The 27,389-nt window shown below is 37.6% G+C and overlaps 1 long non-coding RNA gene and 4 pseudogenes across 1 annotated transcript; 1 reads left to right on the plus strand and 4 right to left on the minus strand.

The window, feature by feature from the left end:
• Positions 1-6,870: 6,870 nt before the first annotated feature.
• Positions 6,871-9,976, minus strand: LOC141550308 (cyclin-dependent kinase 11B pseudogene; annotated as a pseudogene).
• Positions 9,977-16,808: 6,832 nt separating this feature from the next.
• LOC141550211 (uncharacterized) lies at positions 16,809-21,186 on the plus strand. Its single transcript, XR_012484545.1, has 3 exons — positions 16,809-16,906; positions 17,058-17,152; positions 20,996-21,186. It is a non-coding gene; the product is annotated as an uncharacterized LOC141550211 (long non-coding RNA).
• A 661-nt stretch (positions 21,187-21,847) lies between these two features.
• LOC141550317 (cyclin-dependent kinase 11B pseudogene) lies at positions 21,848-22,505 on the minus strand (annotated as a pseudogene).
• Positions 22,506-22,547: 42 nt separating this feature from the next.
• LOC141550324 (cyclin-dependent kinase 11B pseudogene) lies at positions 22,548-23,221 on the minus strand (annotated as a pseudogene).
• Positions 23,222-23,316: 95 nt separating this feature from the next.
• LOC141550329 (uncharacterized) lies at positions 23,317-25,354 on the minus strand (annotated as a pseudogene).
• Between the last annotated feature and the right edge of the window lie 2,035 nt (positions 25,355-27,389).

Raw genomic sequence — 27,389 nt, forward strand, 5'->3', positions numbered from 1 at the left:
CCAGGACTATGACTTGGATTGTGGTAAGGGCAAAGCAACAGAATCCTGACAGTATGTGCAAAAAATGCCCTGTAATCTCCTTTTGACCAGTTGCTCAACCCCCCCCCCCTTACCATCTATGGGCTGAGAGTTCCTGCTGCTGCTAATTTAGTGGTTTCTGAGAACGATTTTGGGGGCCAAGGCTGAGTTGGTGCAGCCTGCACTGGATAGTTCTCCACTCTTGCCCAGGTGCAACAAACTTTTCCTGCCAGTCTTTTAAATTCTCTTTGGCATCTGTGGACCTTTGAGGTCATGATTCAGTCACCTGAGGGTTGCTCTATTCCTTAGAATTCTTTGTTACAGAAAGTACAGCTGCTTTAGAACAACTCCATGTTTTTGTTCTATGAATTTTCTCCTTCAACCTGCAATTTCTTCCTCACAATCTACAAAGTTGGAAACTTAATGCTAGGACTATTAAATACTGGCCTTCAAACCTTTTAGAATTCTGGCGTTCAAAGTATCTTTTACTTCTGACTCCAAGAATCCACTTCTAATGGGGCTTCAGGACAAATTACCTTGTGAACTGCTTTAATAGGGTGGCCAAATTACTATCACTGCAACGAAGGTATCTTCTACATCTACTCCCCAATCTTGGTTTTGGTTAAGAAGTTTGAAGTTCTGGGGCAGCTGGTGGTGCAGTGGATAGAGCACCAGCCTTGAATTCAGGAGGACCCGAGTTCAAATCTAGTCTCAGACACTTCCTAGCTGTGTGATCCTGGGCAAGTCACTTAACCCCAGCCTCAAAAAAAAAAAGTTTGAAGTTCTGATTTTTAAGAGTATTCCAAACACCTGTCAGATTGGCTTATGACGACAGGAAAAGATAAGGATGAATGTTGGAGGGGATGTGGGAAAACTGGGACACTGATACATTGTTGGTGGAGTTGTGAATGGATCCAGCTATTCTGGAGGCAATTTGGAACTATGCCCAAAAAGTTATCAAACTGCTTTGTTGACATACGTTTTTGCAAGTGTAATCAGACCTTGAACAGTAGGCAATCCCCAATCACCATTCAGAGAGGAAGCTCATCGGCTTTGCATATGCATGGTATCTGCCAAAGGGAGGATACCCAATCCAGGAATTCAGCAGCTCACTCACAGGTGAGAGGCCCTGTCCAGGCAGCCCTGCTTATGAGCCACTAGCTATGACCCTCAGTGAAACCTGTTCCCATGATTACAACTCATTGCAGAAAGGGCATTTCTGCAACGTGGCAGAAAACTTGTTGTGCACCAAAGGTCAAGGTGGCTTCCCTCTTGGCAGAGTCCCATATCTTGGCATTCCTCCCTTATTAGTCAAGAATGGTTTTTGTAAGTTCGCTTTTGTACTTCTGGGATAAGCTGAGGCCAGCTCTGTCATAGGTGAATAGAAAGCAAACTTCGGGGTATTAAAAGCAATTTTTTCCCCCAGGAAAGCTCAAACTAAGGGAAGGGTGTTTGGGTTTCTTTCCTGCCTCACCTATTTCCACCTCCTAATTAATTTCCTAGATTCCAATTGTTTATTTTTCTGCTTTCTCACCAATTGTTCTGTCTTTAGTTTGTTTCCAATTTTCATTGTGACCAGCTAAACTAATGTACTGTACTTTCCCTTAAATGCATTTCCATCATGATTGGAAATGTATGAACTTATTTAGGAATTTTTTTGGGTGCAGGAAGCTTAGATGTGATTGTAAAATTGCACCATCACTGGTGTTAGCAGAAGATGACCCTGTGGAGACTATCAATTGGATAGAGAAGTACAAGATTTCTGGGCCCCTCCCTGAAATCTCGAAGGTGTTATAGTTGTTTTGTTTTGGTTTTCTCAATAGTATTTTATTTTTCCAAATACATATAAAGACGTTTTCAACATTCATTTTTGTAAAACTTAATATTTCAAATTTTTCTCTTCTTCCTTCACCTCCCCCATCTCCAAGACAACAGGCAATCTGATGATATAGGTTAAATATGCTGTCCTTTTAAACATTTCCATATTTGTCATGTTGTATAAGAAAAGTCAGACCAAAAGCAAAAAAAAAAAAAAAAAACACACACACACAAGAAAACAACAAATATACAGATGAAAATGTACTAGGTTCCTTTCCACATTAAGTCTCTATAGTTCTCTCTCTGTGTCTCTCTCTCTCTCTCTCTGGATGTCATTGACATTTTCCATCCCAAGTCTATTGGGATTGCCTCGAGTCACTGCATTGGTGAAAGGAGACAAGTCCATCACAGTTGATCATCACATTATCTTTTGGTACAGTGGTACAATGTCATCTAAGATATGCTCAGTGTACTCGGCATTAATTTGTAGAGATCTTACCAGGTTTTTCTGAAATCAGTCTGCTTATCATTCATTTTTCTTTTCTTTTTTTATCTCTCCAGGGGAAAATTATGTATTTTCTTTTTAAAAATCTTTAACATTATTTTGAAATACAAAAATAAATGTGGGCAGCTATCTTTACATGTAAGATTTTGAGTTCCAAACTTTCTCCCTTATCTTCCCTTCCCCAAGATAGCAAGCAATTTGACAAAGGTTATGCATGTATAATCATTTTACAAAATCGTGTGTTCCAAAAAAGCAAGCAATTCAATGTAGGTTAAAACATATGCAACTCTTCTAAACATATTCCAATATTCACTATACTGCACAAGAAAAATCAGATCAAAAGGAGGAAAAATAAGAGGGGAAAAAAACAAGCAAAAATAACAAAAAGATGAAAATAATTTGTTTTGATCTATATTTAATCTTCATAGTGCATCTCTGGATGCAGATAGCACTTTCCATTATAAGTCTATTGGAACTGCCTTGAATCACCAAATTGTTGAAAAGAATAAAGTCCATCACAGTTGATCATCACATAATCTTCTTGTTATTTGTATAATTTTCCCTTGGTTCTGCTCATTTCACTCAAAATCAGTTCATGTGAGTCTTTCTAGGCTTTTTTGAAATCATCCTGCTAATTTTCTTATAGAACATAATATTCTATTACATTCACATATACCATAACTTAGTCATTCCCTAACTGATGGGCATCCACTTAAATTCTAGCTCCTTGCCACTAGAAAAAGGACTGCTACAAACATTTTTTGCACATGTGGGTCCTTTTCCCTTTTTTTACGATCTCTTTGGGATACAGGTCTAGTAGAGAGACTGCTGGATCAAAGGGCAAGCACAGTTGATAGCATAGTTCCAAATTGCCCTCCAGAATGGTTGAAGCATTTCACAACTCCATCAGCAATATATTAGTCTCAGTTTTCCTATTTCCCCTCCAACATTTATTATCATTTGTTGTTATTTTAGCCAATCTGAGAAGTATGAGGTAATGCCTCAGAGTTGTCTTGATTAGAATTTCTCAAATCAATAGTGACTTAGAGCATTTTTTTCATATGACTTAAAATGGCTTTTATTTTTAATACTAGCTTTTTTATTCTCAAAATATATGCAGATAGTTTTCAACATTCACCCTTGCAAAACCCTTGTTTCCATTTTTTTCTCTCTCCCTTTCTTCCCCCACCATATGTGAAACAAATGCAATTTTTATACACACACACACATTTCATATATATCTATATATGGATATAGATATAGATATAAAATTTTCACATGTATAGTACAAGAAAAATTGGATCAGAAAGGAAAAAGATTAGGAAAAAAACAAAAAGCAAGTAAATAACAAGGCTTTCTCTAACAAAAGTCTATTGGGACTGACCTGAATCATCTCATTGTTGAAAAGTGGGTTTAATTTCTTCATCTAAAAATTGTCTGTTCTTATTCTTTGACCTTTTATCAACTGAGGAATGACTTGTATTCTTATAAATTTGAGTCAGTTTTTTATATATTTAAGAAATGAAGCCTTTATCAGAAACACTGGGGACAAAAAAAATTTTCTCTAACTTTCTGCTTCCCTTCCAATTTTGCCTGCATTGACTTTATGTAATCAAAATTATGCATTTTGCATTTCATAATGTTTTCTAGTTCTTCTTTGGCCATAAATTCTTTCCTTCTCAACAAATCTGAGAGAGAGAGAGAGAGAGACACAGACAGATTATCCCTTCTTCTCCCAATTTGCTTATAGTATCACCTTTTGTTACTAAATCATGAACCCATTTTGACCTTATTTTGATATATGGTGTTAATATGTTGGTCAATGACTAGTTTCCGCTACACTGTTTTCCAATTTTCCCAGCAATTTTTGTTAAATAGTGAATTCTTATCCCAGAATCTGAAGTCTTTGGGTTTATTAAACATTAGATTACTATAGTCATTGACTATTGTCTTTTGTGCCTAACCTATTCCACTGATCTACTACTCTATTTCCTATCTGGTACCAAAAGTTTTGATGACCACTGCTTTATAATATAGTTTTAGGTCTAGTATAGCTAGGCTACCTTCCTTGCATTTTTTTTATTAATCCCCTTGGTATGGTATTCTTGACTTGTTCTTCCAAATGAATTTGGTTACTATTTTTCCTAGCTCTTTAAAGCAATTTTTGGCAGTTTGGTATGGCACTGAATAAGTAGATTAAGTAGAATTGCCATTTTATTATTTTAGCTTAGTCTACCAGTGAGCAATTGATATTTTTCCTGCTGTTTAGAACTAACTTTGTGTAAAAAGTGTTTTTTAATTGTATTCATATAGTTCCTAGCTTTGTCTTAGCAGGTAAACTCCCAAATATTTTATATTGTCAACAACTATTTTAAATGGAATTTCTCTTTGTAGGTTTTGTGATTGGGCTTTATTGGTAAGCATTTAAAAATTTTGATGGCTTATTTGGCTTTATTTTATATCCTGCAATTATGCTATAGTTAAGTATTTCTAGAAGTTTTAGTTGATTTTTCTACGACTCTAAATAGACAAGATGTTAAATAGTGAATCTGACTTCTGACAAGCTTTAAAGGAAGAAACTGTTAACTAAGTTATACACTGTCCACAAATTTACCTTTATACCATATCTACCATCTTGGCCCAAAAGCCAAGAAATGACATTTACTGATCTTAAAGGGATTTAAAATTCCTGGACATAAAGCATAGGTGGAATTTATGAGGATATATAATGGTTTTTTTTTTTTTGTTTTTGTTTTGTTTTTTTTTATAAATACAGCCATGCCAAGTGAACATTTCAAGAGGTGAGACTAAGTCCATTGAGAGAATTGGAAAAGATTACTTTAATTGGTCTAGAAGGGACTATCACATGAAACCTAGCTCCTGTCTGAGTAGACTGAGTGGATTGTCTTTTTAAGGATCATTTTGAGATAATAATCAATTATTTTTCTGTCTAATGATGTTGCTTCCCTTCTCTCTTGGCCAGAGAGGGATATATTTAAAAGGATAATAGGGTGTTAAAATAAATCTAATCTATAGTTATATTTATAACCACATTAAATATAATAGAGGAATCATTTATCTCTTGAAACTGTATTAGTAAACAATAAAGTCCCCACCTTTATAAAAGCTGCTAGCTTTCTGAGGATGATGTCACTGAGTAGTCCTGGACCAAAAAAAAGTCATGACTTTTGAACTTTCTTTCCTTAGATATAAAGATCCTGGTTTTTTAGGAAAACAAGATCCAAAGGAAAAATGGAAGTTACTGATTCTTCACAGGTCACTTCTCAAGAGCAATCACATCAAAAAGCTTACTGGATTAGATATAAAAAACCACTCGGCTTAATCTTCATAGGAGGAATAATGCTTTTAATTGGACTCTTTGTTTTAGTATTTGCTGCCACTGGCTATATTAATCATTACGTCTTATTGGGACCAACTTTTTTTTCCATTAGCATCTCAACTATAGCTGTTGGAATTATGGTAATAATTCTCATAGATCAAATGGAGTTCTTGAAACCTTTAAGAGTTGTGGAGACAAATACAGTCTTATAACAGCTATGATGATGCTGCATAGAGTCCAAACCTGTCCCAGACTATGGACATGGAATACAACAGAAGCTTCTCCTGAAGTTTAAAATTTTTTTTTTATATAAAAAGCTATGAATCTCAACATACAAAAACTTAGTTGTGGCTCATTTTGCAAGAAAGTACAAATTTGTATAGAATCTGAATCTACCTAAAGCTCTTTGTCATGTTCCCAGGAAGTGGGTCTAGGAGTTCACTTTTAAAATCTCTCAAGTCTTGATTTTCTAAAACATGAAGAGGATGTCTGCAAGAAAGTGCTGCCCTGAGGAGAGGGAGGTGGGGGAAAACAAACACAAGAGTTTGAGAGACTTAGATGCCCCAATGGTACTGTATATACTTTCATGCTCTCGGGCCCTCCACACCCAACCCAACCGTGTTCACAGCCACAGGTGAGATGCAGTTCAGTCTGGGTTTGCTCTTCTCTGTGCCCTCGTGTGACATTTCAAAACAGTTTTATGCTTGGACTACCCAAATGCTACATCATTGATGGTGATGAGAAGGAAGCATCTTTGAGGTATCTGTTAATATATCTTTAAGGTCATCTTCCCCCTGCTGACTGTAACCAAGCCTTCCTTCTGGAGAGTGGGGTGAAGAGGATAGAGGGAGAGCTGGAGCTGGTGCTATTCTTAACCTCCTGCTGCTTACACATGGCTGGCCACATGGGAAATATGGAAGGGTCAAAGAGAAGAAGGCTTTTGCAGAAATACTCATGCTTTAGGTCATCTTCTCCACTGTTCCTCTAGTCAAGAAGCAGATCAAGAATTTTTTCATCAGATTAAAGACCTGCCCAGAAAGAAGGATCCCAAATCTTCTCATTTTCATCATTCTTGGAATATCATCATGATCAGGACAATTCTTCTCACCTGGAGCGTCTAACTTTGTTCATCTGCTCAATCTCTAATTATCTTGAAAGCAGGGGCTCCTAAGTTCAGTTCTGCAAGTATTTAGGGCACTGTCCCCAGGGATATTGCAATGGAGTATTCCTTATTTCTTAATAACAGCTCTAGAGCCTGGTACCACAGGGTCAAAACTACCCACATGTAAGTTTTTTAAGGGGGAGCTATATTCTCTGGCCAGCCTAAAATCACCACTTTTCATTGCCACTGAGGAGCAGGTTGAAGGTCATCAAGTATTAGTGAAGGATGCTCATAAAGGTACTCATCCTTAGCAGAAGCTGAATCATCAATCTTTACTTTGCCTAGAAGGAAGGACTGCTTCATTGTCTCCAAGAGACTGCTGAAGTCATCTCCCACCTAATTATGTGAAGACCATGTTGCTGCTCACCATGATCTCCCAAACAATGACAACGTTTGAGTTCTGAGCTTTTGGAGTGGTATTTCCCTGAGGGGGAGATAAGCATTTTTATTTCCAACCATTTCAGAGACACAATTTCATCGGTCTTTCTATTCTTTGGTTTGTACACCACAATATGTTACTACTTCATTCCTATTTAGATTCTGGGATGCTTCCATACTCTAACAATTTTCCAGGACAGGCAGACATTTGGGGAGCTCTTACTTCAGCTCAATGGAAGATAAGGCTGGAGAGTTGGGATGTAATATTCTATTGTGGTGCTTCTATTGCAGCATCCCCTCTACCACTTCTGTCTCTCTCCAATCTTAATTAAATCTTAATTCTGTAACAACTCAGAAATGGTTTACATTTTCCTGCTCTTCCTATTCACTCATTTCTTATTTATCCACTTTCTCAGCAGACTGCTCACACTTTCTCAGAATTACTTCATCTCCTCTTCTGATTCCTCATTGCTACTGTCTTAGTCCTCCACATAGCCAGATGTTGACCCTAATGATGAGGTCACAGCTCAGCTGTTCTTCCTCTTGCTACTACTGTGACAAAGTTTGAGTGCTGAGCTTTCAGGATGAGGTATATTCTCCTCAAGGAGATAATCATTTCTATTTCCAACCATTGCAGAGACATGATTTCATCAGTCTTTATATCTTCTGCCTTATATACTAGGGCATATGAGCCTTTCTTCATTCCTGTTCAGACTCTGGGATGATTCTGGGATTCTTCTACAATCAGACCACCCTGGAGGGTACCAGGTATTTGAGGAGCTCCTGCTTCACCTCAATGGGAGATAAGGCTGGAGAGTTGAGATGTAATCCTCTTTCCCCATGATATTGGATGGCAGTGTCCCTTCTTCTATCCCAAATCCCAGTCTTTTCTGGTACTGTAGCTGCTCAAGATGATCCTTCTCCCTCCTTCCATGCTTTCAAGCCATCTCCCTCCTTTTCTGCCTTTCCCATTCCTATCACACTTTATTCTGCTCCTCCTTATGCCTTTCTCAGAGCTAATGTTCTCACTCTCAAAATCCTGGCAGGCTGCATTCTGCTAAATGTCTGTGAGGTTCAACTTTCTCTTATCATCCTTTCTGTGGTGATCTTTTCCTTGGGTAACATTTGCTGATGTGGTTTAATGGCCAAGGAGTTGCCTTCCTATAAATTCCTAGTTGTTATCTCCACATGATCTCTTGGCTTCCCTTCGCAGATGAAACACCACTTAAAACCTATTAAAAATTGGGGAATCTAGCTCTGCTTTCTCTTTTTTTATCCTCTTTTTCTGAAGCATTTCATCTAAAATTGTCCCTTTCCATGAATCCTTTTCATCAACCAGATATACACCGTCACCACCAATACCACAATTGCTGCCCACCCCAATAAGGAGACTGTGGAGGAGCACTACTGAGTGCAGAAGTGTCTTTCAGTTTGTCAGGATCTGATGATGTCAGATCTCAGCTCTAACTCTAATTATTTTCTGGAATATCATTATTTTCATAAAAGGTACAACATTCCAAAGAATATTACGTCAGGTAGAGACTGTCAAGGGAAGAGAACCGGGCTGAATTGGGGGGGGGGGGCGCAGAAACTACTTGTCTGTTTTTAACTCTTTCATATGAAATTTTGAACATTAAACTTGTCTATTTTTAATAAATATTTCAGTCTCTACCGTTTGCAGTGTTTTCTTTCAACCTAAAGATTTCCCTAAATTCTACATTTTTTTGGGAGATGGGGGAGAACTTTTAGGTCTTGGATGTCTCCCTAAGCTCTAAAATTTCATATTGTCCGGGCCCAAGTTGTACAAAAAAGTGAACAATTGTGACACAAGAAGCACAATAGAGGTGAAGTGGGGTAGTGTGGGCAGTGAATATACTTTGTACCCAGGTTTAAGGTAGTTATTCAGCCTCCCAAAAGAGCAGTTTTAAATTGTGATATCTAATCCTTCCTTACAAGAAGTTGAGATCTGTCTCTTGAAACTTCCATCATTGCCTCGGTTTCTAGGCCTGAGCTACCCAAATCTGATCCTTTAATAGTAGCAAACTTAAAGGAAAGGCCCAACCTTTTGAGGCAGAAGTAGGCTCCAGTAAAAACAACAGAGGCAATCTGTTGGCCCAGAGGATAGTGCTGGCTCTATGGAGTCCAGACCCCTGGCAGCTTGTGTGGCCACATAAGCTGTATCAGCATCCTTGTAATTCACTGAAAATAACAGTAGTGCTTCCCAGCAATTTGGGAAGGGTAAAAAGAGAATGTAGTTTTATAATTGCTATCTCATACTCTGGTTCCTTTTGAATTTAGTTAACATTTCTTAAGTGCCATGTGCCACGCTCTGAATTCAGTATTGGGAATAAAAATATGAGCAATAAGCAAAGCCATTCCTTAAGCACCAGAAGGTTACATTAGGGAAAGACGACACAAAGTGGAGTGAAAGGGAGCTTGAGGAGCAAATGTGCCACTTGCACAGGGGCATAGTTTTGAAGTCTGACATCCAGGAGAAGGAACAAAATGGAGAAGACTCTTCCATCAAGGAAAAAATAAAAAAAAGATCAGAGTCAAAATATCAAGTCGATTCCAATAGCCAGACTAGTGTTTTCTGGACAAAGAATGTTGATGTATTGTGATTCCAATAGGAAGTAGGGACACTATCATCTCCCATTGCACCCACCCCCAAAACCTCTTCTGCCAGTAACAGGGGATTCAGACACTTGGTAGGGGCTGTAATGATACCACCACTGCCCACATAGAGAATGCACATTCTAGGTGCCCTGTATTCTGATTGACTTCAAGGCCAGTGGCAGACCCACCTGTCTCTTGATCTGGCTCCCAAACTCTGTCTCACTTTCTTGTCCTTGTCTCTTGTGAGTTTGGTTTCTGTAACCTCAGAGGATGCAACACTACTTCCTGTCACAAGACTGAGACTTCAGAGGGACTTGAACAGTGTAATCACTTCTCTTAGCTCACTTCTTTCCATCTATTGCTATGTCTTCTATACTCATTTCTCAGGGAGTCATATTTCTATCCCCTTTTATTCTCTTCAATCACTTCTCAGTATTCCAGGGATCCCTGGCTACCAATGAATAAACCCTACTCTTATTCCAATGTACTTCACAGTGTAATGGTGAAGAAACTGAGCAAGATAGAGATTAGGGAGTATTTAATAATTTATTAAATGGAGAGATTTACTGGGACCAAAGGGATCCATGGTTTGGTCCCAGGACTGAATGAGACTAGCATCTCCAAGAATCCAGCAAACAATGTGAGTTTTCAAAGACATATATACATGTGGCTCAGATGCAGGGGGTAGACTGAGGCAGGAGCAGAGGCAGGGTGCTGAAAGCGGGGGGGGGGGGGGGGGGGGGAAGGGGACTCTGACAGGCTGGGGTGAGCCACAGAAGATGGGATTGAAGAGAAAACCCCAAAACTCTGAAAAATCCTTAAAGGAGAAAAACCTTCTTTGACTCTGCCTCAGTGAGGAGACTCCACCCCAAGCACAGTTTCATCTTTGTTATCTGGGTGGGTTCTGCTCAGTCCCAAAACCCATTGAATTCAATTCAAATTCTGAACCTGGCTGAAACCCAGCCAGGAGCCAAACTGGGACTTTACCCACAAGCCCCCTTCAGTTTGTAGCCAAAAACCCCTATTATAAAAGAGCCAGACTGGAGCCCTCTCTTTGCAGAGGTTCTAAACATAGCAGCCTTATGCCTGGCATGCCAAGGATCTCTGTCCACTGGAACCCTGGTCCTGGTGTCCTCTTATCTCTACCTTCAACTTTACTAACTAGACTTTAACTTTACTTTCAAACCCCAAAATAAATGTCTTATCAATCTAGGTTTTGGGGTCTGTAAATTCCTTTACAGGGAACTCTTGCACCGCTACTAGACCTCATTTAACTCTGTATTCTTGTGCCAAATCCAAAGGGGTTGCAGGGGAGCTCCATTTGACTCCCTGTACCTGAACCTGCCACTAGACCTCAATTAACCCCTAATTTCATTTAGGTACCCCAATTCTAGAACTCATCAGGAAGACAATCAGGGGGAGGTTCCATGGACATGGGGAGAGGCATCTTGATGAGACAGTATCTGATATTCTAATAGCTTGGGATGGGGAAAGGCATTCTGATATTCTAAAACATAAGATCTTTTATCCTTAACAAGTATTCTGATAAAGAGGGAGGGGAGGTTTTGCAGAACTGAGAAGCAGGGAAACTGAGGCAGAACTGAGTCAGGATAATTAGGGAAAGTGAGTCAGGACAATAAAAGAGAACTGTGGCATAACGACAGTTCCATTCCAGATTTACTTCCCAGATTCACTCCCTCTTTCTCTGGAATACGTGCTCCATAAAGAACAAATTTTCTTGTATCTTAGCTTCTTTTTATCTATCTATCTATGTATTTTTGCTTTTTCCAATTTTCCTGATTCTCACTGAGATAAGGATTTCTCCTGAAAGCATTGCTTCCTTTGGTATGGATGCTGCATGTGATGAGGGCACGGTACTGAAGGACAAGTGTGACAGGAATGGTGAGAGTTCCCTTTTTTTCTAAGGCAGGAGTTCACAGAGAAGGAAATTCACTAACTCAAAGGCTGTGATAAAAAAGGCTTTTATTGTTAAAGAGACACCAAGAGAAAGACTTCCTTGGCAGGCAATATCAATCTCAAGAGAGAAGTGAGTTGCAAAGAGATATTTTCTGAAGATTTATTTTATCCAGGAATCTAAGAATTGACATTCTGTATGTAAGACCATTTGAGTTTGTATATGAAAAAAGATATTTTCTGAAGACTCATCTTCCTTTGCCAGAGGATGTAAGACCATTTGAGTTTGTATAACTTTTTATTGGTGATTTTACTTAACTTTACAAGGCTGTCTCAGGTAGTTATACTCTCATCAGATGTATTTTCTTAACTCCCACTCCCACTCTTGTGATAGATATGGGGAACTCAGAATATGCTTTACTTCACATTGTCACTTCCAAATTCTCCCTTTACTTCTCTTTCGGCATCATATATTCAAATTTATAACCAAGACCTAGTAGTCTATTATCTCCTGGTCAGGAGACCAGGACTTTAGCCCTCACTCTTTAAGAGTTCAATAATCTTACCATCCTAAATCCTTTTTGCTAGGGGACTTCAGCATAGATACACATGTTCCTTGAATACCCCAACTTCCTATTTTCTCATGTTGAGATTGGGAAGGGATCCCAAAAGGTTGGGGTCACAGACTGATGTCATAAGATATCTCAAAAGAATTTTCAGGCTTGACCCCATATCCAAGGGGCAAAGTTTATTGTGATTGTAATGTCAATTGAAGCAGCAATTGAAGTGGGCTAAAGTCCAAGTAAAGAACTAGAAATCAGGAGAAACATTTATCTAGTTCTTCATGTTATTTATATGCTAATTTTATGGCCTAGAGGTAGAACTGAGGCGTGGTCTCAGGAATTTGGTTATCACAGACCAGCAGATCTAGGACTCTCCTAAAGTCAGAAGACTTTAGAATCATTGACACATAAGATTGTCAGAACAATAGTTGGAGAGTCTCATGATCACTAATATATCTTCCCTAAAGTTTAAAGAAAGGAATACTGTTATATTCCTAGGCCAGAAGACTTTTATAATCATTGGCAGAACAATAGCATTCTTAGATCAGAGGGCCTCGGGATCACAGATTCCAAAGCCAGAAGATTTAGAATCACTGGCAAATTGTTAGAACAGAAGCCCTCTAAGATCAGGGGACCTTAAAATTATTGCTGTCTCCCCTAGAAGCTATATTACATCACGTAGACTATTCAATTCCCAAAACTAGCTCTTTCATTCCTTTTTATCTATACAGGGAGACTAACCCACTCTAATCTCAACAGCAGTCACAAATATTCCATTTTGATGTTCATAAATTATGAAATTTATTTCTCCCTTACCAATCAATATACATTAATTAAGTGCCTATTATGTTCCAGGCACTAAGTTTTAGAGACTTCAAAAAAGGCAAAAGACAGGTCCTGCTGTCAAGGAATTCAACATATATTGTGAGGGAATAAGCAACAAATAGATATATCCAAGTAAGCTATAAACAGGATAAATAGGAAATAATTGAGAGGTGAGATACTAAAATTAAGAAGGGTGAAAGGCTTCCTCTAGAAGATGGGATTTTAATTTAGTTCCTCCTTAGGGAAAGCCAGAGAAGCCAGGGTTTGCAGATGAAATGGAAGAGCATTGGAGACAACCAAAAAAGTTCCCAGTGCTGAGAAATGGAGTCTCTTGTTTGTTAAGTAAGATAGTCATTAGATCAAATAGTCTATGGTAAGGACTACCACTATATAAACTATTCTTGCAGTTTTGCCTTAAAATTTACCATTTTGCCACATGAAAAAAATACTTTCACATTTGATTGGAGAAATGCAAATTAAAGCAATCCTAAAGGACTAATTCATGCCTACTAGATTGGCTAATAGATCAGAAAAGGGAAATATCAAATGTTGATGGGAATGTGGGGGAAATAGGATTTTTTTTTTTTTTTTTTTTACTGAGGCAATTGGGGTTAAGTGACTTGCCCAGGGTCACACAGCTAGGAAGTGTTAAGTGTCTGAGACCAGATTTGAACTCCGGCCCTCCTGACTTCAGGGCTGGTGCTCTATCCACTGCTCCAACTAGCTGCCTGAGAGTAATGCCTTATTGATGGAATTGTGAACTGATCCAACCATTCTGTAGAGGAATTTGCAACTCTGTTGAAGAGTATGAAATCAAAACTTTGACCTAGGAATAACACTATCCTGTACATATCTCAAAAGACATTTTTTTTAAAAAAGGAAAAGGAGATGTTATGTACAAAAGATATTTATAGCTACTCTTTTCTGGGAACAATTGAAGGCATTAGAAATTAGAAATTGACAGGATGTCTATCAGTTGGGAGTGACTGAACAAACTGTGATATGTGATTGTGATGGAATACTGTTGCAGTGTGAGAAATAATGAGCAGGATATTCTCAGAAAAACCTGGAAAGATTTCTGTGAGTTCATGCAAAGTGGCATTACTAAGTAAAAAGTAACAGCAATATCCTAAGATTATCAACTATGAATAACTTGACTATTCTCAGCAATACAATGATCCAAGAAAACTCTGAAGGACTTATCATCAAAAAATGTTATCTATACCTAGAAAAAGAACTAATGGTGTCGGAGCAGACTGAACCATACTTTTTAAATGTTATTTTCCTTTTCAGAGTTTAAAAAAATATTTATTTATTTATTTATTTTTGCACAGTGTTGGGGGAAGTCTATGTTTTTCTTTTTTCACAAAGTGATTTTTAAGGAATGTTTTTGCATGAGTTCACATGTATTTTTTTAGTGATGGGAGGGTAGTAGAGGAGGAAGAGTAAGAATCAGGAAGTTTTAAATAGGAATATTAAAAATTGTTTTACATGTGACTGGGAATAATGGAATAATAATGGAATTTTAATTTTTTTTTTACCATTTTACAAGTTTATAAGAAAAATTTATGAATCTCTAATTCCTCATGTTGGAAATAGAAAAAAAATTCCACAGATAATTCAAAATGATGTGGGACAAAAATTACAAAAACCATATGCTCTTATTACATAATGAGTTTTCAAACATACATTCAAACCTGAGTTGCTCAACGAAATATCCAGCAAAAGTTATAAGCACCTTCCAAGGGCAGAGAATTGAACTAGTAGATATGGAAAAAGATAGAAAATGGAAATAAGACAAAGTCCTTTACTTCAGAGAGCTAAGGATACATTAAAGAAATAGGACCACTACACAATATGCATAAAATGGAGAGTGAAAATGATCATGACTAAACAAGAAGTAGAGAAGTTCACAGGAGATGAAATGGACAATTTTAAGAATATTACATTTAAAAAATTTTGCACAAAAGCAATGTAGCAAAAATTAGAAGGGAAGAAACTGTGGAAAAATCTTTATTAAAAATTTCTGTGATAAAAATATCATTTCCACAATAAATAGAGAACTGAGTCAAAAGTGATAAAAATAAGACCCATTTTCAATAGATAAGTAGTGAAAGGATATGAAGAGGCAGTTTTCAGAGGCAGAAATCCATGCTTTCATTAGCCATATGAAATCATGCTCAAATCTAATAATTAAAGAAATTTAAATTAAAGCAACTTTGAGGCAGTACCTCAAAGTTTTCAGATTGGCTAAGTTGACAAAAAAAAAAAAAAAAAGGAAGATGACAAATACTAGAAAGATTGTAAGAAAAGAGGTATAATACAGAGTTTTGAATTGCTTTAGTCATTCTGAAAAGCAATTTGGAAATATGCCCAAATAAGCATTTAAACAGTGGATATCCTTTGATCTAGTGATACCATTGCTAAATCTGTACCTCAAATTGATCAAAGAAAGAGGAAAGGAACCAAAATGTATAAAAATGTAGCTTTTATTTTTTGAGGGGGCAAAGAATAAAATACTGATGGGGAATATCAAATGGGGGAATAGCTGAACAAGGAAAGCATGTAAATGTGATGGAATAGTATTGTGCTTTAAGATGAAGAGAATGGTTTCAGAAAAACCTGGAAAGACTTCTATGAATTGAGGCAGATAAGTTAACAGAACCAGGAGAATGATTTGTACAGTAATCACCATATTGTAGAGATAATGAACTTTGGAAGACATAAGAATTGTGAGCAATTCAATAACTAAGCCTAGTTTCAAGACTCACAGTGAAGCATGCTATCTACCTACAGATAGAGATATGATGGACTCAAAATAACCTTGAAGCTTAATTTCTTTTTCTCTCTCTCCCTCCCTCCCTCCCTCCCTCCCTTCCTTCCTTCCTTCCTTCCTTCCTTCCTTCCTTCCTTCCTTCCTTCCTTCCTTCCTTCCTTCCTTCCTTCCTTCCTTCCTTTCTTCCTTCCTTCCTTCCTCCCTCCCTCCCTCCCTCCCTCCCTTCCTTCCTTCCTTCCTTCCTTCCTTCCTTCCTTCCTTCCTTCCTTCCTTCCTTCCTTCCTTCCTTCCTTCCTTCCTTCCTTCCTTCCTTCCTTCCTTCCTTCCTTCCTTCCTTCTTTCTTCTTTTTCTTCTATACAGGGCACTGCAAGAATTTGTTTTGTATAAATATCAATATTTGCAATAGATTTAGAGTCCTACTTGCCCTACAATAGTTGGAAAAGAGAATTGACAATTGAAAAAATTGAAATGGAATTTGAAAAATAACCACAATTAGAGTGGCATCATACAGCTTCTAATTTAGGGAGTTAGGAAAGACTATGATAGTGTTTTTGTTCAGCAGCTTCTTTCTCTGAGCTTTCTCTTATTAGAAGAACATCTTTAGTTCTTACTGAAAGTAAATGAAGCCACAGAAAGGGTTTTTCAATTTGTCAATTTATGTGCAAAGTCTTTCATAATTAGTTGCTAGATAGAAAACTGACACATGTTTTCTTAGACATGCACTTGAGAAGAGTTCCTTCATCAGTTGCCAGTTGAAGAATTAAATCATTGGCTTAATTCAAGAAAATATTTGCTTGTTCTTTCAAGAGATTTCACCCAAGGATCCATGATATTCCAATTATCTAATCAGGATTGTCTCTTATAAAAGAAACAGGAAAATGCAAGACCTACTAAAGAGAGTAGCTTTTTCTGAGCTGGCTGGTTGTTACTTGATCACTCTCTTGTACCCTAGACTTTTTATCATCCAGTCACCTCCAGAAAATAAGACAGGTAAGTGCTACTTGAGATTCTTTCATAAATGAACACCTTGTTTCTACTATGTTTTTCTGCCTTCTTTTCCTAACCCAGCAACAGTTAGAATGTTGCTGCTTTTAGATTGAACTGACTTGCAACTTTTTTTTTTTGCATATCTTGAATGAAGCTTGCTATTCCTCAAAAATTGCCCTTCAACAGTTTCCTACTGACACTAAAAAGAAGACAAGTTCCCACCTGTTTTGCATTCTTCTCTTCCAAGAGGTATAACTTTCTTCTCCATCCTCCCCAAAGTCTATCTGGATTATGATCTTGACGTCCTGTTTTCTGCCTGAATGAGGATGTCGCTGTTTCTGTAAATGATTCAGACAGAAACAAACTGTCTCCAGACTGACTTTAAATGAACTGGGTATGGCTGCTTTGGTTATTTTCAGGATCCTATGATGGATAAATCTATCCTATTAACTTTGATAAAATAATGCTATTGTACTAACTAGTTAAATACTATGAATACTAATACTAAATAGTAAAAATTTAAAAATACTGACTGTTGTACTAACTAGTAAAATTGAGATCCCTTTAACATGCATGCTTTCCAAAGGGAGTATTCATTTTTTCCTTCCATGAGTTGGATATCAGATGCGGGACCAGAGTCTTTTCACTACTTTTCACTACTGTATGACAGTGTTTCATTCAAAGTTTGAGACTCAGATGCAGAACTTGTTTAATCATCGTAACCACCAGTTATAAATGACACTTAAAGGCAAAATAAATTTTCTGCTAACTTAGGCTTCAGTTTGGCTTCTTTGAACAGTGCTGAATCAATTCCATAAATACTAAACACCTACTGTTTGTAAGTCCCTGGGAAGGGAATGATAAATAAAACAACCCTGGTCTTTGGTAGCCTGCACAGTAAAGGAAGAAAGACATAAACTAGACCAGCCCTTCTCAGGCAGAAGAGTAAAGAAGAAAAAGCAAAGAGAGTCAGGGAAAATACTGTGACAAACTTGAGGTAAAAATACCTTTACTTGGGGAAGCTCCTTCAAGGAAGTAGTGACAGTGAAGTTCCCCTTTGAATAAGGGAAGAGATTTCACTAGAACATGGGAGAAAAAAAAAATCCATTCCAGACTTGGAAACAATGACCCCAAGCATAGAGACTGATCCACACTAGATATCTTAGCCAATATGTAAAGTATTTCAAAAAGGAAAAGTAGATTGTAGAGGAATATGAGGAAAAAGATTAGGGTCTTGAGTGGCAGGATCACAAATTAACCAGCAGAAGAATATAGAACAAGGAGCCTCTTGAGGCTTTTGTGTGAAGTTATGCCATGATTGCAGCAGTGCAATGGGCATATAACTTGGGCAATAGTTTGAAGAAAGGATGGCAATACAGTTAGTGACAGGAGGATGTCCAGTTAGGCAGCACTGCAATTGTCTTTAGGGCAGAGGTCTCCAGTGAAGCTTGAGTCAGACTGATATGTAAAGAAGTCAACATATGCCCCTTTCCCAGGGATCTTTATATATGGTTGAGTTGAAAACCCCCATTGATCTAGGATAGAAGAGAAATAGGGTGGGTTATTGTAGAAGTAGAGAACAGGTGCTGGTTAAGAGATTCTATAGAGGTAGCTTAATCAGTTCCTGAGACAGCAGAGAATAGAAGATAATTTGAAGATTATGAATATGGTTGACTGGTGGGGAATAGGGCTACTAACAATACTAGTCAAGTGAAAGGGTGGGTGAGGAGTGGGTGTGAACGAGCACCTTTTTGTCCTGTCTTATGGGAGGTAGGACTCCCAGGTGGAGACTCTGGCCTAGGAATGATTCTAGGAAGAGGCTGAAGGAACACCAGAACTTCAGAGATGGAAAGTATCCTGATGGCCATCTAGTCCATTCCCATTCCCATGCTCTTTTTCCTTCCTACAAACAGTCATCAAGTCTGGGCTTAAAGATCCACAGTTTAGGTTGGCAGAGAGTCAATTGCCTCCCAAAGCAGCCCTGTCTTCTGGACAGTTCTAAAAAGTGTCCTGTATAGAAGGAAATAATGATGTCATGGGAATGGATAAAAGCATTATGGAAACATCATACTCCTTGTCTAATGCAGTCACTTTTTATTTGTCTTGACACCTGGAAATATATATGTATATGAATGAATTGCAACTGAAACTTTGCAAGGCACTTTATTCAGGGACTTAGTGGTATAGTGGGTGGATTACCCAGACTTCAATCAGGAAGAATCACCTTCCTGAGTTCAAATCTGCTTTTAAACATTTATCTATTTGACCTTGGGCAAATCATTGAACCCTATTTTCCTCAATTTCTTCATCTGCAAATTGAGGACGGGAGGAAATAGTAAAATACTCTAGTAACTTTGCCAATAAACCTCCATATTGGTTCAAGAGTCAGATATGAGCGAAAAATAACTCAACCATATATATGTTCATAAGTCATAGGAGGTAGATTTTTATTATAATTCCCATTTTATAGATGAAGCAGCTGAGGCAGACAGAGATGACAGGCCTAAGGCTGTATTTAAACTCTGTCCTAAGCCATCTAGGGACTTTAGGCTCCCTGTCACAGAACTACTTTTGATTGGGAAGTTCAGATAGTAGAAAAAGTGAATCTGTCAAACTAGAATAGAAATAAATTCTCAGCTAAAAACTTCAACAGCCCAATGAACAGATTGCCACTCAGCTTTGCTACTTCTTTATTCTGTCTCATGGAAGATGCTCGGGGTTAGAAGGAACTAAGATTGCTCTATTCCTTAAATTGTTGGTTACAGAAAATACAGTTGCTTTTGAATGACTCCCACTTTTTTTCCTGTGACCTTTCTTTTACACCTATCCATACCACTTTTCTTTTCAAATCTACAAAGCAGAAAACCTAGCTCTAAGATTATTAACATTGATCTTATTGTCTGCTAGAATTCTGGGGTTCAAAGTATCCTATGCTGCTGACTCTAGGGATCCATTTATAATGGGCCTTTAAGACCGATTAGCTCCTGAACTGCTTTAGTATGGGAGCCATATTGCTTTACCATCAAGAAAGGAAACCATTTGATCACATCTGCTACAAACCAGGGGTCTTTGATATCTTCTCCTAGTTTTGGGTCAAGTGACTTTTGGAGTATTTCAACAGATAGCTAGGCAATGGAAAATCTAAAGTTTCTGTTCTCCTTTGTACCTCAAGGATGTCTTTGTGATAAGTTGAGGCCTTCTCAGTCACAGGTGAATAAAAAGTAAACTTCAGGATATTAAAAGCAATCTTTTCTCCTAGGAAAGCTCAAACTGAGGTAGGAGTGGGAAAAACCCTGACCTCAAAACATAGATAGGGTTGATTGAATATATGGGGAATAATACAGCCATGTCCAAGGAATCATTTTTAGGAGGTGAGACAGAGTCCCTTGAGGAAGTTAGAAAAAGAAGTTTAATCAGTCAAGAAAGGACCCTCACTTGAAGTAAACCTAGCTTCTGCCTGAGGAGATTGACTTTTAAACATCTTTCTGAGAGTATAGTCAATCATTTTTCTATCCAAAAATATTGACTTCCTTCTCTCTCAGCCAGAGAGGGTCATATTTAAAAGAGTGAATAGGTGTTAAAATATACCTAGCACCTAATCTGTGATCATATTTAACAACTACATAATTACAATAGAGACATAAAATCCATCCTTTCTACGGCTTTATTAGTATATTAATAATTAAATGGTTACCTTTTTCCTTCCCCCAAAAAGGCCTTACTTTTTTGAGAATGACTTAGTTGGAAGTAGTTTCCCCTCAAAATAATTAGGTTTTTTCCTTTACAGTTACAGTGAAAAAGAAAACTAGTGAATTAGGTATTCATTAGTGTATCTCTTCTTACTGTCAGCATTCTCATATAAACTTTGAAAATAAGAGTAATTACAAATAATTTCTAGTGCTGCAGTCCAGAAAAAAAAAACATCCCAGATGGAATGTATCAATGTGATTAATTCCATTCAAGTTGGTGGTAGAGAAGTCAAATATCTTCCAGCAATAAGTATAATGATAACCAATTAGAGGAAAAGTTTTCTAGACAAAAAAAAAAAAAAAAAAAAAAAATATCATGACTTCTTGAATTTTCTCTCCCCAGGCGTAAAGTTTTCCCTGTTCTTAGGAAAATAAAGTCCTTAGAAGATATGAATGTCCCTGGTTCTCCACCTCTCACTTCTCAAGACCAATTGGAAGAATCTTGCTTGACCAAATACAAAAAATCGGTCATCTTTATGTTAGTGGGAGCAATAGTCATTGTAATTGGAATTGTTGTTTCAGCATTTGCTGCCTCTGGCTACTTTCCTCAATATTCCACAGTGGGACCCATGTTTTATAGCATTGGCTTCTCATTTGTTAGTGTTGGAATGATATTAATGATTGTCATTGACCATGTGATACTTTTGAGACCTTTGAGACTGGTGGGGCTCAATAGAAGGGAAAACCCACTCATTATATGGAATAGAGATTATATGTCTACTAGAAGGCATAGAGCACGATACACAGCTCAAAGGCAGAATAGAAACCAATCCTCTATCGAGGCACAGAATTTAGCCCCAACCTCTACTCCTGCAAGTTCTATTACTGAGGTTTAACAATTTGTACATTTTAAAATCTAATTAATGACAATATAAATATACAAAAATCTTCACTGTGGTTAAGTTTGCAGGAATGTCCAACTTTGTATAGAACTGGAATCAAACCAGAACTATTTGGCCTGCTTCCAGGAAGTGGGCCTAGTTATTCACTTAAAACTAAGGCTTGAAGAACATAAAACATGAAGATTCCACTGATTCCTTGACTGAAGAAACAGATAAAAAATACAACAGAGAAAGTGCTGCTTTGAAGAGGGGAAAGGTGGGGAAATAGAGTCGTTGAGAGGATGGAAGTCCCAATAAGTATTATATTCATTTTCATGTTCTCCAGCCCTTCCACACATATTCCTAGCTATGGCTCAGCTTAGGCAGGGTTTGCTGTGCTCTGTGCCCTGGTATAAAGTGTGAAACATGAGGCTAAACCTTGGGCCAGAGCCAGATGCTCCCTGATTGGTGGTGATGGTAAGATGGAAACAGGTGTCTTTGAGATCACTGTCACCTAGGTGACTATAACCAAGTTGTTCTGCAGAACAGGGTGGGCGGTTGGAGAGGAAACTGGTGCTCGTGCCACTCTTAACTCTCTGCTGCTCACTCTTGGCTGGTTCCATGGGAAATAGGGAAGGAACAAAGGAAAGAAGGGTTTCTCAGAAATACTCATGTATCAGGCCATCTTCTGCATTGCTGCCCCAGCCAAAAAGTAGGTCAGTAAATTGTTTTTCAGTTTAAAGCCATCTTCAGAATGGAGGACCCCAAATCTTTTCTGCAAGTTATAATGGAGATGGGCTGCAAAACTTTCTTTCATCATTGCTGGAATGTCATTGTGACCAGGCCAATTCTCATTTGGAGTTCCCAGGGCCTTAAAAACTTAGTATATCTGGTCAATCTCTAATTGGAAACGGAGGCACCTAATAACTCTACAAATACAACCAGCTCACTAATCACATTTGCTGCAGGATATTACTTAGCTCTGAATAATATCTCTGGGGTGTGGTACCTCAGGGCCACCAGCACTACCATGTAAATTTTTAATGCAGAACTATATTCACTGGCTAACTCCAATCACCAACTTTTAAATTGCCTATTAAGGAGCAGATTGGAGGTCTGTAGCTCCTGGTGAAGGATCCAGTTGTTATGAAGATGCTTCATCCTCACAGAAGCTGGACCATCAGTATCTTCACTTCCTGTGGAAGGAAGAGCCGCTTCATTGTCTCCAGGAGGCTCCTAAGATAATTCTCCACATAATTCATCATGATGTAGATTTTAACACGATCTCTTGGACAGTGACAGTGTTTGGGTGCTGAGCTTTCAGGATGCTGTTGACTTCCCTAAGGAGAGATAATCATTTCAGAGATGCTATTTTATCAGTTTTTATAATACTTTGCTTTGTATTCCACACTATATGTGCCTTCTTCATTCCTGTTCAGACTCTAGGATTCTTCTATACTCTAATAACTCTGGAGGGCAGACAAGTATTTGGGGAGCTCCTGTCTCAGCTCGGTGAGAGACAAGGCTGGAGAATTGAAATGTAATCTCCTACTCCCATGGTATTAGATGGCAGTATGTCCCTCTGTCTCTCTCAAATCTCAGTCAAAGCTTGACACTTTAAAGAGTTTCCATTCTCCTGCTCTTCCTCTCATTTCTTCTTCAGCAGACTACTCAGACACTTCCTCAGAATTACTTCCTGTCTCCTCTTCTGATTCCTCACTGCTGCTCTTTTTCCTCTTCAGAGCCATATACTCATTCTGCTGATGAGTGCTCACCTAAGTGGGTCTTCTTACTACTGCAGATAGTTCATCAATCAGAAAGGAGTATCCTTTCCGAGTTTTTTTCAAGTGGCTTCCTGCCATGACCTTCTTTGGTCCTCTTGCACTGATCTGTAATGAGCAGAAACTTCTCTTCTAGTCTCTTGCTCTTTGTGCCTCTTTTCAAAGGTCTCTCCCATTCCTTCTAGTACCTTCCTTTTTCTTCTGCTCCCTCACCTTCTGTTCTGGAGCTGCTGCTCAAGATGGTCCCTCTTCCTCCTGAAATTTCTCAAGCCATCTCCCTCCTTTTCTGCCTTTCCCAGTCCTATCAAGTTTTATTCTGCTTCTCTCAATGTCTTTGTCCCAGTTCATGTACTCATTATTATTTTCATCCTGGCAGGCTTCATTTTGGTAACTGACTGGGAGACTCATCTTTCTCTTTTCTCATCTTTCCTGTGATGAGCTTTTTTTCTTGTGTCATTTTCTGGGGTGATTTAATGGCCAAGGAGTCACCTTCATCTCTATTTTCCATAAAATCTGCTTTTCTATAAGATGAATTCCCAATTATTTTCCTCCATATGATCTCTTGGCTTCCTCCCTTAAAATGAAATCCCATTTAGATTTACCATAAGAATTCATGCTTTATCTCTGCCTTCTCTTGTTTCTTTTGTCGGTTTTCCTGAAGCATTTCACCTAGTTTTCACTTTCCATGAATCCTTTTCATCATCCAGCTAAGTTAAGACACATACTGTACCTGCCACCATCAATACCACATCTGCTGCCCACCCAGAGAAGCAGTATAGAGTGAAGAAGTATCACCTTCATTTTGGCATATCCTGTAACGTTAGGTTTAAACTTCATCTAAGTTTTAAAAACTTTTTCTAATATGAAGTTTTGAACATTAAAATTGGGTATTTTAAATAAATGTTTCCATTTTTAGCACTTGCAGTGTTTTCCTTCTACCTGAACAAAATTTCCCTAAATATAACATTTTGGGGAGGGGGACTTTTAGGGCTTGAATGCCTCTCTAAACTCTAAGATTTCTACTTGACTTCCTTTGCCCCAAGTCATCTATACAATTGTGATACAACAGGCAGAATAGAGGTGAAGTTAGATGGTATGGGTAGGGAGTATTTTGTAGCCAGGGCTTAGAAGAACTTTACAAGTCAAATATATCCTCCCAAAGGAACAGTTTCAAATTATCTAATCTTTCCTTCTAAGAAGTTGAGATCTATCTCTTTGAAACTTCCATTCCTTTTTGTATTTTCTAGGCCTAAGCTGCCCAAATCTGATCCTTTAGTATAGCAAACTTAAGGGAAAGGCCCAACTATCTGAGACAAAGAGGCTCCAATAAAACAATAGAGGCAATTGGTTGGCCCAGAAGATAATGCTGGCTCTAGAGTCAGGAAGACCTGAGTTCAAATGGAACCCAGACTTCTGACCACAACCTGTATCAGCATCCTTGCAATTCACTGAAAACATCAATGGCGCAGCACTATGGGAAGGATACACTGAGAGTCCAAAGTAATCTTATAATTGCTACCTAATACTCTGGTTCCCTTTGAATTTAGTAAACATTTAAATACCTACTATGTGCCAAGCTATGAGTTAAGTACTGAGGATAAAAATGTGAGCAATAAGCAGGGCCATTCCCTAAGCACAAGAATTTATATTCTATTAGGGAAAGACAACACAAAAGGGAGCTACAAAGAGTGAAAGGGAGCTTGAGGAAAAATGTTCCACTTGTTCAGGGCATAGTTTTGAAATCTTATGGCCCGATGAAGGAAAAAAAAATTGGAGTCAAAACAGGTTTGGCTCCAATAGCCAGGCCACTCTTTTCTGGATAAAGAGCTCTGTATTTGTGGTGATTCCAATAGGAAGTAGACACATCTCCCGTTTGTCCCCTAAAAAAACCTCTTCTGGCAGTAACCCAGGTGATTCAAACACTTAATTCACATAGAGAATACACTTTCTAGGTGCCCTGTATTCTAATCCCAACATTAGTGCCAGATCCTCCTTCCTCTTGATCTGGTTCCCAAATTCCCTGTCATGTTCCTTCCTGCCATTCTCTTCTGAGTCTGGTTTCTTGGACCTCAGAGGATATAACACTACCTCCTGCCACATGGTTGACGTTTCAGAGAGGGATTTGAACAGTGTAATCATTTCTCTTAGCAGACTTCTCCTCATATATTGCTATGTCTCCTATACTCATTTCTTAATGAGTCATATTGCTATCCCTTTTTACTCTTCTCATTCCACTAATATTGAATCCTGGTTATGAATTAACAAGCCTTACACTCCAATTTATTTCAGTTCTATCACACTTTACAATGTAAATGAAACAAGGATTCTTCCTGAAAGCTTTCCCTCCTGGGCATCCTTTATATTGCTAGATGCATTTTCTACTTCCTACTCCCCAATCAGTGGTGGAAATGGGGAACTCAGAAAACTCTTTGTTTTACATTATCAAAGCCAAACTCTGCATTACTTCTCCTTTAGGAATATATATCCAAATTTATCACCAAGTCAATTCCTAATGGTCATTATCTCCTGGTCCCCTCTAGGGGATCTTTTCCCCTCCTTTAAGAGTTCAATGTCTGGTTTATAGTCTTTTTACCCTAATTCCTTTATGCTAGCAGACTTCAACATAGGAACCCATGTTCTAATTTTCTAATTCTTCAGACTATTTAATTTCCAAAATTAGTTCTTCCACTCCTTTTTATCTACACATGAATATGAACTTATTCTTAATCTTGCTAGCAGTCACAAATATTTCACTTTGATATTCATACATTCTGAAATTTATTAAATCTCTTATCAAATAATAAACACTAAATGCCTATCATGTTCTAAGTCTCGGAGACTCCAAAAGAGGCAAAATACATTTTTGCCCTCAAGGAATTCACAATGTTAGTGGAAACAATCAATAAACAACTATATTCAAATAAAGTATAAAAAATATAAATAGAAAATTATCAAGAGGTACAGTATTAAAATTAAGAAAGGATTGGGAGAGTCTTCCTGTAGAAGATAGGATTTTGTTTAGTTCCTCCTTAGAGAAAGGCAGGGAAGCCAGGATTTGAAGATTGGATGAGAGAACATTGGAGACAGCCAAAAAACTATCAGAGCTAAGAAACTGAGTGTCTTTTAGGAGTCCAGAGTCAGTAGATCAAACAGTACATGGTAACAACTATAATTATATAAACTGTTCTCCCAGCTCTACTTTAAAATTTACCATTTTACATGTCTATCAGAAAAAATTGTGAATTAATTCCCCAAAGTTTGAAATGGAAAAACAAAAACTATTCAACATGTAGTTTAAAGTGCTGCGAACTGAAATTAAAGATTTACAAAAAAAATATTCTTATTACACTCGCGTTTCTAAACAAAACTTAAATATTTAAATTTCTCAAGCAAACTGCTGTGAAGAAGGATTAATGTTTTTATCTTCCAAAAAATTTACAAGCACCTTCTAGGAATAAAGCATTTTACTACTAGGCACTAGAAAAGATAGAAAATGGAAATTAGGCAAAGTTCTTGACTTCATAACATTAAGAATATATTGATGGAATAGAATACACATATAATATGCATAATGTGGAGGGTAAAAAAGATCATGACTAAATAAGAGGTAGAGAAGTTCACGGAAAATAAATTAGATAATCTTAATGATATAAAATTTTAAAGTTTTTGTGCAAAAGAAATGTAGTAAAAATTAGAAGGGAAGCAGGAAATTGCAGGGAAATCTGTAAAAAAAATTGTGAGAAAGAGCTCATTCCATAGTAAATAAGAGAACTGACTCAGATTTATAAGAATAAGACCTATTTTCCAATTGATAAGTGGTCAGATGATATATAAATAGGCAGTTTTCAGAGGCAAAAATCCAAACTTCCTATAGCTACATGAAAAAAAAAATCTGATAATTACAGAAATTTAAATTAAAACAACTTAGAGATATCACCACAAACCCTTCAAACTGGTTAAGCTGACAAAAAAGGACAAATACTGGAAATGCAGTGAGAAAACTGGTACTTTAATACACTGTTGGCAGATTTGTGAATTGATTTAATCATTTTGAAAAGCAATTTGGAACTATGCCAAAAACATTGAAATTGTGACTACAATTATATAAAAAAAATAGTTTTGAACCAGTGATATT

Source organism: Sminthopsis crassicaudata, chromosome 1 (genome assembly GCF_048593235.1).
Source record: "Sminthopsis crassicaudata isolate SCR6 chromosome 1, ASM4859323v1, whole genome shotgun sequence".
NCBI lineage: Eukaryota > Metazoa > Chordata > Mammalia > Dasyuromorphia > Dasyuridae > Sminthopsis > Sminthopsis crassicaudata.